Here is a 13,190-nt window from a genome sequence, read left to right as displayed (position 1 = left end):
TATTGCATCAATATATAATGACAAATACAGTCGGATCAGTTCATTTCGTCCCTGTATAGAGAACACCATTAACTCATTTTGAAGAAAGTTGTCACACTGACTTTCGGCAAGATGTAGGACGTTGTATGTAGGACGTTGCCAGAGTCAGGAAGATCTAGAGCCTATATAAACTATCATCTTTATGCTCAGTCCTTTCTTTCTAATTATTGACTCGTAATCATATTTTATTCTCGTTTATTAAGCATATTGATGAGACATATCAATTATTTTTTTTTTAGCTTTTTTCGAATCAGTCGTTTCTAATGGAAATTGTGTTATCGGTGTCTACTTACATGCACTGTTAAACTATATAATCGATTGCTGAAAAGACCCATAAACATTAACGAGCATAGAAAAAAACAATCCATAAAGTAATCAGAGTTGACAACTTTTCAGTTCAATTTTTCTTCAGATATTTCCTTGTCAGAAAAAGCAGTGAATTGTCTCAGGCGTGACCTTTCACACTTTTTATTATTGTGTCATTTATGTTACAAAAGAAAAAAAAAATACCCAGAAGATGTCATTAGAATAGCTGGTAAACACTTTTATGAAACATCTTACATCAATAGCTAAGAGACTTTAATAAATAATAAATCAAATTGATGCTTTTAGTTTTGTTATCGTCTTTAGTTTACTTTGATCATTCATCAAAGGGAAGCCCTACAAATGATACCGCAGCATGTCAAAAGAGAAACAGTAGCCCTGTGTTGCCCGCTAATTAAAGTACGAAACTTCGGTTTAAAACCATTTCATTTTCAACAGTCAAGGTAAAGTAAAAGGTAGTCCAAAAGACTATACAATTCGAAAACAATATTCTAAAGCATTTCTGTCAAGATATTTCATAGGTTAGATACACGATTAGGCCGGTTTTCAGAAGTCGGCATATTAACAAAAGTTCATAATTATTTTCCCCATAATACTATAAGTGTGTCAGCCAATGGTGGGGTTAACTATGATTTCGCAAGCAATCTGAACTATCTGTGCGTGAACAAAAAATGACGCTTCGAGACATTCATTTTTATTGCCAACTGATAGCACGTGCTCAAGTCATATTGGGGACTATTACAAGGCCTGTCGATGTCAATTAATTCACCGGAATCACGCATATAAACAAAATCACCAAAAATAAACATAAACATACACCGATTAGAACCATTACCGTAGATAAAATCACTGACGAATTCTTGGACCCTTATACAGGAATTTTAAACCTGATACAGTATACATGTAGTGTCCCAATAACACAACTTCCATAACCGATAACCATATACTGAAATTCACCGACCTATATGTCATTCAATAAGAAATCAGATTCCCCCGGATCAACCTCGTCATTGGATAGGTTTCTTCCATCCCTGCATGCGCTATCCTGATAAACGATATTAAGAAATCCCGGAGCTATGAATCCGCCTATGTCGTGATTACCAGACCAATAAACTATATAGAAAGTACAAAAGACAATCAATATGATTAAGCAGTGAGGATCGGACTTGAAAAATTCCCAAGTTTACGCAGTTTCTTAATATAAACAAAGAACCCGTGACAATTCCTATAATTTACTTACATGTACCATGAATTCTCCGGTGTTTTCTATACGTCTATAATGAACATACACGACTTTCATGTCTCGAGACGGAAGACGAAATATATAAGTGTTAAAATGAAGAGGAGGATAGAGAAAACATGAAAAATAGAAAGACTTAAAATGTCGCCTTCTATTGATTTCATTAGTTTCAACAGAAGTGGTTTAATTAAGTAGTGGTAGTCATATGCCTCTTGTTCTGGAAGAAAAGGTTACGAAATAACCACTTCATAGAAAACAAAATTTAGTCAATAATAATTTCTAAAATGAAAATGTCTTAGCTCACTATTACTTAACGCCCCTAAATGAATCGACGAAAATTTTGGCGGAAACAATAGATACGTTCGTCACACAATAATTGATATATTTATGAGATATTAAATCCCAATCTGCCAATTCCAATATAAAATTTGTATTTTTCATTCACATTGCTATCGAGTGATTTCACAGTTTCGCACGAACCTATTGTCTAGAGAATGGGGACTACAGCATAAACTGTAGTCTCACATACTGTATAATTACTTAATCTATGGTATTGCATCCTGTGCAACAAATCCTCGATTATCCAGACGTTGTTAATATTTATTTTTCTGCCATCGTCCTAAAGCTGCTGTATTGGCGTAAAATAGACGCATACAAAATATTTTGTCCAAAGTGATTCAATGAGTTAATTTACAGGAAATGGATTCGTAGATATCTTACTTTTTGCTTACATTTGACGTAGAGTATTATATAGAGGCTATGATATCTGACACATGGTGCCAACTCATGCACAGTGCTATCGTACTGGTATCATTTTTGTACAGACCAGCCCGGTTTTAATGTGCTTTTAATTAAAATTATATAGCAAAAACAGACTTAAAATGGTTCATATTTTAGACTTGATGCATATATCGCGTGTTCAATATTACATACTTCTCATTTTATCTATGTTCTCTAAAAAAACAAAAGAAAACAACCAAAAACAAGATACCAATAAATAAATGTCAAATTATAAGAACTAAGTGAATTTCTTGAGACCTTTCATAATCAATTTTCTTATCAAAAATTCAAGTAATAATGTAAAAAAAAAATAATCAATTTTCTGTTGAACATTAAGTAAGATCAACGTAATTAAACACAAAGTTAATCAATGATATATCTCTATCCATCTCTTACGTTGTATAGAAACATTATATTGGAAACAAAAATATCGTTACTGGGTTTCTTTTTTCTTTTAATTAGTGATATAATTTTGGGGACTAATGCTTTTATCTTGTATGTTGTGTGAAATTGTCTAGACAAAATCGCACATCATAGTGATCCCTGTAAATTTAATGAAGGGAATTTGTTAGGTTTAGTCGGACCTTAATTCTAATAGAATGAGAACTTGAGAAGGACATAATAACTTGAGTTAGGAAGAATATTTTGGATCAGTATGTTTTATTGGAATATTGTGCCTTTAAACAATGGAAATCATACATTAAAGTACAGGGACACGGGAGCTAATTGTAGGTCAATTCCAGTTGGTTCCATTTTGTATCCTTAACAAAAGTAAGGATGGCCTGGAATTGTGTCCTTCTAAATTAAGATTAATCCATCTAAAACACGACGCAGATTCTTGAGATTTTAATAGACAACGGTGGGAATATTATATTTTCATTGGGTATCTCTGAATTTAAAGTCATGGGAGATTTCTGCTTATTTAAATGTGACAAATTAGAGCATTTAGCTTGTCGGTACGTATCGATACAAAATATTGAGCTGTTTTGAAAACATCACCATCATTCATATTTCAGAATTTCGACACTTTATCAAAACGTAAATGAACTGTGAAGGGGAGGGGGGCTTCCTAGGAATATAGATGGTTTATCCAGACACACCTACAGCGCATGGTTATCTGCATCTATTAGTGTATATAACAAGCATTCCGTCATAATGTCTTTTAATACGTCTTTTGAATCATACATTCAGTTATGATGTCTCTTTATTATATATACATATCATTTGACACAAAACATTCAGTCATAATGTCTCTTTAATAAACAGATTTCATTAGACACTTCCTCCTTACTTTACTTTCCAATAACACAAAGAGTAATACCAATCACAATCAAAGGGATTTCTACATCGTAAAATGTGATTAGTTATTAGTTACTGCAGAACCTAAAATAGTTATGTTGTCTTGGTGACAGATAATTATAACTATTATGTTATTTCCAGTCTTCTGAAAATACAATGTACAAACATATCACGCTTCGTTTATCTTAATTTTTTTTGTATTTTATAAAACATGATAAAATGATAAGGTTCAAAATTAGACATAACAAAAAAAATGTCAAAATAGCTTTGTGGGTAAGTCCATGATAATTAAAGATAAATTATGTATAAGAGTTAATTCTTAATTGAAGGTATTTTCTTTGGCTTCAAGTATCAAATTATTAAATAGGCATTTATTTACATGCCAAGCCCATGTTCAACTCACAGCAGCATCGATGGTCGTGATATTGAATGGATTAGATAATCTGTGCCATTTTATAATTTAAACTGAATAATCGAAACATAATTTATTATCTCCTAATACCCTTCCGTACTACGATAATAAACATGAGATAGTAACTTAATATCTCCTAATTATAGGACTTAGGGACAAAAAAATATAAGAATAGCCACGCAAAGCGTGGATTTACGTCCACAGAGCAGCTATAATGGGCAGTTTAAACTGAATAATCGAGACATAATTTATTATCTCCTAATAGCCTTACGATACTACGATAATAAACATGAGATAGTAACTTAATATCTCCTAATTATAGGACTTAGGGCCAAATAAATAAAAGAATAGCCACGGAAAGCGTGGATTTACGTCCACAGAACAGCTATAATGGGCAGCTATATCCGAAAGGAAAACATGTATCTGACAATTTGATGAAGATTCTGCACAAGCTTAAAAATAACCCTTAAAAGTGTAGCTTTGAAAAATTTCAGTTATAAACTGTAGCTTCTAGAGGGGGCGTAATTTTGCGAGGGAATGCTGTATAACGATCGGGTTTATCCTCTCAAAACCCCAATGATTAAAACTAAATTGGAAACAAATCCGTAAAACTATAACCTATACATATCTCAGAAAGTTTTCAGAAAGAGGGGATATAACTATGTGTATCCTAATTAGGATACGCGGTCACGGTGGCTAAGTGGGTAAGGCGCTGGCTCGCTAGCCTGGAGGTCGGGTGATCCATCCCTGCATTGGCCGAGAAAATTCATCCAGATTTTCCAACGTGGTTCCCCCTTGTTAGTGATGCAGGACGGAGGGCCTGACAAGGATAACTGTCTAGTCGTTCGGATGGGACGAAAAACCAAGGTCCCGTGTACACATTGACGTGCACGCAAAAGATCCCTTGACAGTTGGAATTTGATATAAGAATAGGCCGTAGTGCCACTGTCCCTGATAGCACACTGTATGGCGTATGCCTGTCTTCATTAGCCCAGTTAGGAGCTGAACAGTAGGACTTTAAAACCCATTTCATTTCATTTAATCAGGATACATTAAATCCTACGTCATCCTCGGTATCCCCAGTGGTTTCATTCCGTTCTACTCCACTAACCCCTGGCTTAATCTATGGGGGAGACGCGTTTTCAAATTATTCGCCCTTGATGATTGTGCTAATTTTATTGACCAATCCCATGCATGGTTAATTGAAAAGGAAGTTGGCAAAGGGAAGTAACTCTCACCAGATAAGTTGGACTCAGACTTCAATGTTAAATGACTGTAACATCACAGGCTGTAGCTTTTTGCTCAACATTCCGTTGGTTCCAATCTTTATAGGCACAATGGGGACAACATTTGGCAATCTCCTCATCATAATTTTGTATAAGGGGTTGACCATTTAGATTTTTTGCTACACGGATTTGAAGTTGTCAGGGGTGAAAGTCTCACTTCCGACACAATGATTGCTCTACAGAAAGACACTTTACACCCCCTATCCCTCCTCTGTAATATCATCAGTATTACCCAAAACTGCTATGAAATTGCAAATTTGATCCCTTTTCTCCAATTCTAGACCAAAAAGTCAACCCAAAAATGCAGGAAGAGGGGAGAAAAAAATTAAGGGAAAAATTGTCTATTTATAACTCGCACTACATTCGTCCATCATGAAATAGGTGGAAATAATTACTAGTCTTAGTCCAGTTAAGAAGTTAGACTAAATGAGAGAAGTTCAAATTATTCTAAATGCGTACTTACTAACAACAAATTATCTATATATATATATTTGTGACTGTCGTTTGTCTGTCTGTCTGTCTGTCTGTCTGTCTGTCTGTTCGGGGTTGGCGGCTACACTAGGTCTGCCCCGAGTCTGAAATTTGGGGTATAGGGGTAGCTCGGACTGGGGAGTAACATAGGCCAAGTGGCGTTAGTCTACCACTTCCGGTTTCGGAGTTATGACCCCCGAGCGAAGCCGGTCTGTTCGGGGTTGGCGGCTACACTAGGTCTGCCCCGAGTCTGAAATTTGGGGTATAGGGGTAGCTTGGACCGGGGAGTAACATAGGCTAGGTGGCGTTAGTCTACCACTTCCGGTTTCGGAGTTATGACCCCCGAGTGAAGTCTGTATGTTCGGGGTCGGCGGCTACATCTGCCCCGAGTCTGAAATTTGGGGTATAGGGGAAGCTCGACCGGGGAGTAACAAAGGCCAGGTGGCGTTAGTCTACCACTTCCGGTTTCGGAGTTATGACCCCCGAGCGAAGCCGGGTATCCTGCTAGTAAAATATAAAATTAATGAAGACCGGACAAAATTGTCAAGTTAAGTTCAATAATAATAAACATAACAATATGAAACATTTCAGATAAAGAACGAATGGTAATAATAATAACAAAGTCAAACATATAGATGTTATACATATTTGAAATCAGCGAAACATATTACATATTTTGATAATACAATTAATTATAAATGAAATAGAAATATATACATTATTTACATAAATCATTCAGTAAATGGACATGAATTTGGTTAATTACCCTTATAAAATCGAAGGCGAAACGACTGGTTCGTAAACGGTTTCTTGATTGGTTCGTAGACCCTATTTACAATCAAGGCCAGGGCAGATAAAGGGTATAGTGGAGTAGAACGGAATGAAAACATTTGGGATACCGAGGATGATCAGACGTAGGAGATGATAAGTCCTAATTAGGAGATGGTACGTTTCCGTATCGCAGCAATGTTACTAGTCAAAATCATTGGCATTATCTATTTTTGAACTAGTATAGCAAGAACAGACTGCCCTTCATCTAAATTTCATATAATGCACCTTTAAGGGAATCTTTAACGCGTAGTGAAGACGATCGTAAACTTTATCCACACCAGGTAGTTTTATTAAACTTGCAATTGCAAATTTTCAAGTTATAATTTTAAAATGTATTAAAATAAAGCCTTAAAATAGATGGTATCCATAAACAGTCCTACCTTGTTAAAGAATAATCCTATCAATCCTATAATTCGCTATTGCCAGCTGAGAAATTGGCAAAAATATCATTTTTAACTTCAAATTCCAACGTTGGAAAATGGCTGCCCCATGTTGTCAATAGCAAAACAGGGGAGGTAATTGTGTTGTTATTTCCTGTGTCATAGATTTTTAAGGGTTGGAAATAATGCCCATGATCGTAAAATAGTGATTTGATAACCTATTGAGCAAAAGACATAGAAATAATTATGTTTTGACTTTCTTAGAAAATTTGAAATTCTCGCTTTAATGCAATAAGAACGCGTGAGTCAAGTCATTATTTAATGCAATACGGAAATATGCTTCAACTTAATTAAATTTCAGAAATGAATAAATATGACCTGCGGCGCATAATCCATCGCTTCCTTTCTTGTTACATTCCATGTTAAAAGATCTACCCAATCAATAAAACAGAAAAAGACTATAAACTTGATAGCGGCAATTAAGGTTGGCATACCACTCCAATAGATGATGGGCGATTAATAATCCAATAAAAAGGTATAAAAGAGCAAGCATTTTCAAACATCAAATAGTGGCAGTATACTTACACATCCAACGGTTCCCACTTATTGATGTCATTTCCATCTTTAAATACCATCAAAAACTCGTGAGCTACAACCAGAGTGGATTCAACGGAACACGCCATATCTATTGTCCTCACAGTCCAGCGAATGTGAAACTCCTTTTATCCAAAACATTTAATTTGAGTAATCATATTTTTGCAATATGCGCAGAGTGAACTAAGCCCAAACTTAATCGTAACAACGTAACCATCACAGAATTTGTTAATACGTCAAAATATACAAGACCTCAAAGGTGCGTTCACCGTTCACACTAGTAGTCCGGTCGCAAAACCCAATTTTTCGAGTGAACCTGGAAATTATATACAAAGTTTTTTATGATTGATTTTAGTAGCCTATGGTGTCCTCTTTCAGATTCTGCCGGGTGAACCTTTCACCCTTGTGTGTTTTGAGAAATCCAAGATGGCCACCACATCAGATAATCCCCTATAGCTCCCATAGTATTTATTCTAAGATGATAATTTTGGTGTCTAACCGTATGTTTCTGGGGCCAAGGAATACACTGAAATCATTTATTATGTTGTGGGGTGATTAGATGATAGTAAGATCAAACATGCCAGACAATATGACCCTTTAACTCGTTAGCGGCGGTTGGGGGCAATTATATCTAACTCGTTAGCGGCGGTTGGGGCGATTATTTTACCGAACCAAACTAAATCTAGAGACAAACTATATACTTTTGACATAGGAGCGTATGAGTGATAGGTTAACAAAACATACAGCCCTATCGGGGGCTCCAGGGTCACATGGGTCGCCCCTGAAAAGGGAGGCACAAGCTGATTGTTGAAAATTAAAAAAAATAAATTCTACCCGCCAAACAGGAACATAAGCTAACGATATCAATCTGATTGAAGCACAGATCCTATTTCGTTTCGTTTTTTTATAGTTCAAAATTTCGTTTTATTTGTCTGTACTACACTAGGATCTGGAAGAGTTGTTATATAACAGGCGTTCTGGATGGCGTGAGGGATTAACCAATGAAACCATCTGTCACGGAACTGTGGGTAAACCACTAGAAACGTCAATGCTGATTGATTGATTAATCAATGTCTGGGATCATAGGGTCAAAAGCCTCTCGTACGATCCCTGACCCGACCTTCCAGTACAACTGGCCAGATCTTCATGTAGTGTTGGCCATAGAAAGGATAAAAAAAATCAGATTGTAACGATATAAGAATGTGAAAAAATAGCATGTGGGAATGGTATATTAGTTAGAATAGCCCTCCAAATTGAAGTCGACTGGCGTGGTTTCGAATCCCCGGTTGTACGTGGCAAGGAGTAGGGTCGCCTGTCCAGCCTCGTGGGTTTTCTCCGGGTCCTCCGGTTTCCTCCCACTGCTAAAGACCCCTACGCGCAAGCGAATTATTGAAATAAAATTAAACCATATGTTAGTCCCGAAATGACCTAGTTTGTGTCGAGTGGACGTTAAACCCCATTTCTCTCTCTCTCTCCCCTCCAAATTGAAAGATTCCAAATACATGGATTTAAAAATATGACTAAACAGAGATTTATCCCAGTTTGCTGGGTTATGTGTATTCGTTCCTTACTAACGAATGAGTTTTCTAGTTAAAGTTACTACTTCACTAACTATAAAGCCATTTCCATCAAATCCTTGAAAACATATTTATTTATTGTTTACTACATGTATTTATCTTTTTTGATTAACATGATGTTTCTTGTTATTACTAATACAATCACCGGTATATTATGTTGGGGTGGTCATACAGATGATCACCTACCTTTTCTCAAAAGATCATCTGTACACCATCCTCGGTATCCCAGTGGTCTTATTCCGTTCTACTCCACTAACCCTGGGTTAATCTATGAGAGAACGATTTCAAGTTATCCGCCCTTGATGATTGTGCTATTTTTATCGACAAATGCCATAAATCGTTAATTGCAAAGGACGTTTGCAAAGGGTAACTCTCGTCGGATAAAGTAAGGAAAAAGCAAAGGCCCCTTCCAAGAGACAAGGTTAGGAATTAGCCAGAAGGTAGTCTAAATTATAATTATTAAAACAAATTGCAATTATTATATAATATATTAATCAAGTCTGGACAGGTATTTAAATATATGTAGGTTCAAGAGTTTTATAGAGAATTAAATTGCCAAACATAATTTCATTAATAATGAACATAACAGAATGAAACATTTCAGACAAAGAACGAATAGCAATAATAATAACAAAAGTCAAACATATATATGTTATACATATTTGAAATCAGCGAAACATACTACAGATTTTGATAATACAATTGAATATAAATGAATTATATACATTATTTACATAAATCATTCCGTAAATGGACATGAATATGGTTATCGTGGAAATCGTGGAAAGCCTATGGATTAACCCCGAGTATAGGGAGTAGAACGGAATGCGTCCACTGGGATATCGAGGATGCCTGTACACGTGCTAAAACAACATATTATAGATTGATCATGAACTTGAACACCCGAGTCAGAACAAAGGGTTCAGTGTGTAATAATTACTATTTCGAGTATTGTATTGGGACCTCTACTTTTTCTCTTATACATTCTTCCAATTGGTCAAATCATAAGAAGACATGGGGTACAAAACCACAGCTTTGCTGACGACACCCAAATATAAGACTACTTTTAGCACAACAGGTATCTTGCTTCCAAGGATTCTATCAGTAGACTAGAGTCTTGTCTTAATGACATTCGAGGATGGATGACCAGAAATAGGCTAAAACGTAACGATAACAAACCCGAATTTGTTGTCATATCATCAAAATCACAATTATTAAATTGTCTATAGTGGATTCCATTCAGATCGGTGATTGCTCTATATCTCCCATATGTGACCAATGCATTTGTGTCCCCAGTACCCCAAATCAATAGTATCATACGGAAAATGCATCTTAAAAATGAGAGCTATTTCGAGAATACGCCCTAATCTTAATGCTGATGCTTGCCAGAGTGATGTTAGAGCATTAGTAACATCGCATATGGACTATGCAAATACACTTCTATTAAGAGCACCAGAAACAGCTTTAAACAGACTACAAATAGCGCAAAACAATGCTGCACGTCTTATAACTAAAACACGAAAATCTGATCATATATCAGCTAAGTTACAGAAACTACATAGGCTTCCAGTTCGGGGAAGTATTCAAATTAAAACTCTTGTGAATGTGTTTAAATCAATTTATTCTGACACTGCACCCAGTTATTTTAAAGACCACTATGATTTCTATACTCCCCGGGCGATCCAATCTTCGTTCTTCAAGTGATTGTAGCATATTGAGGATTCCTAAATATAATACACGTTCTGGTCAATATGCTTTTTCTGTCAGAGCAGCTAAAATTTGGAATGATCTTCAAAAAACTCTTCGAGGGTCCTCTTCCACCCAGAGTTAAAAATATGTTTGAACTTTTTTGTTGTGAATGCCCTTAGAAACACTCGTGTGTAATGAAGCGCTACATAAATCGAATAATAATAATATAAATAATAATAAACCTTTAATCAGAAACAAATAATTTATCTTCATAATACCCACATTTCTACTCGTACACGCCCTTTAACGAAAGAAAAGACAATTTTACTACAGTAAAAAATTCATGAAACCAATGTAATTATCTTTAATAATAAAGATAATGTCTATACAAAATACAGCTAATTACATATTAGCCGCTTTTGTTGAAGCTTTTATAATAGGCCGAAGATTGCTAATGAAATGAGTTTTAATGTCCAACTGTTCTGGACGAATTGGGCTAATAAAAACGCCATACAGTGTGTTATGAGGTAATTTTTTTCCTGCCTACTCTTATATCGAATTCCAACTATCAAGGGATCTTTTACGTGCACGCCAATGTGTACGCGGGGCCTCGGTTTTTCGTCTCATCCGTTTCACGCCCAGTTCCTACTTGTTAGTTGTTACACGTACGAGATTGAAAAAGGATACTGCTACCTAGTTGTTCGGAGGGGGCAAATAACAGAGCTCATCCCATGTATACATTTGGGTGTATCAAAACTGCAGCTGGAATTTGGAGAAGAGTGGACGGAAAAAGCAGACCATTATTAGAATCATTAAATACTGTGTTTCATTTAACGATTGCGAAGACAGACCACCATTAAATTTCACCCTGTCGGTACAAATTGTATTTCGTCTATTTATAGCAATTCCCACCCTTTCTCTCTTTTCTCCGCTTTTGCATGGTCCTTTTTGTTGATTTATTGGTCTAGTACTGACTAAGAGGCTTTTGATTGACATTTTCTACCAGTTTTGGGTAAATATTCGTGATTTAGAGGCGTAAGGATAACAGAGTTAAAAGGTTGGTTATGGTTGGTCAACCTCACACAAATTTTGGTGCAAAGACATTGTCTGTGGTGAAAAGCATTCAGCTTAACAAAAACTTTGGGAAAAGTTGAAGCCAGGCAATGGAAACATTAATGGTGGTCTGCCTTCCTACGTGGTTCTGAGTTACTTCCCCTTAATATACACACGTCGCTTACTTTTTAAAGCTGCCGTATTGTTATTCATTTTAAAAACCGACCACACCAAGCTATATATATATATAATTCAAACAATAAACGAATCGTATAAAGATTAAGCTTAAGTTTCCAACATTTTCACTAAAATAATATTTCATGCTGTTCAGTGATCGTTTTTCAGTATGTTTCATTAAATGGGGTTTTAATGTCTCGTACTAAGATCATTTTGAGAATTTATTTCTATGGTTACGTGTGGAATGCAGTGAAGAGAATTTTACCCAGATAGTGGCGTTTCTACTTAGTTGTCTTCGAATTGCTAGTGACAAGGAACTTTTATGATCACCATATTCCACATTGGTTCCAAGAACACTCAAAACGACTAGACGTTCGTTCCTTGTCAGCCACAAAGATGAACCTGGTTTGAACAACCCTGGAGGTTATTCCCAGATGTAACCTGGACCACAACGTCTTGCCAAAACTTCACACAATGGATTATAAACCAAATAATATACTGATGATGGCCTTTATGTGATATGCTTTCGGAGGTTAAAGAGTCTGCCACATGTCCGATCATGGTGGGGCTGATTAGAGTACACGTAAGAACTGCTTATTTACGATATATTTAAGATAATATTAAAATACACATTATATGGGTATTTTAATATATTTTAAATATATCGTAAATAAGCAGCATACCTACGCTTATTACTTGTATTCGTAATAAACTCATTTAAATAAATTTTATTTTATGAGTTTATTACTAATACAAGTAATGCTATCAATTAGTAATACTAAACATATCACAATATATTTCCATATAAAGATTAGATTACACACTTTGAATAATTTATTTATGCTTACAAAGTGTCAGTTATACCGGCATTATATAGCTACTTACGCCATCTTAAAGAAAATTATATTATATTTAGAACGTATATAATTTAACAACAGATAAGGAAATATTTTCGTCAAATTACATAACTCTTAATCAAGTTATGATTGATTTTCAGTCATTCAATGTAACGAAGATATGACAGGCCTTGTCTAATTC

Source organism: Patella vulgata, chromosome 9, assembly GCF_932274485.2.
Source record: "Patella vulgata chromosome 9, xgPatVulg1.2, whole genome shotgun sequence".
In the NCBI taxonomy this organism is placed as follows: domain Eukaryota; kingdom Metazoa; phylum Mollusca; class Gastropoda; family Patellidae; genus Patella; species Patella vulgata.
The sequence above is the reverse complement of the archived record's forward strand: the minus strand, read 5'-3'. Positions refer to the sequence as shown.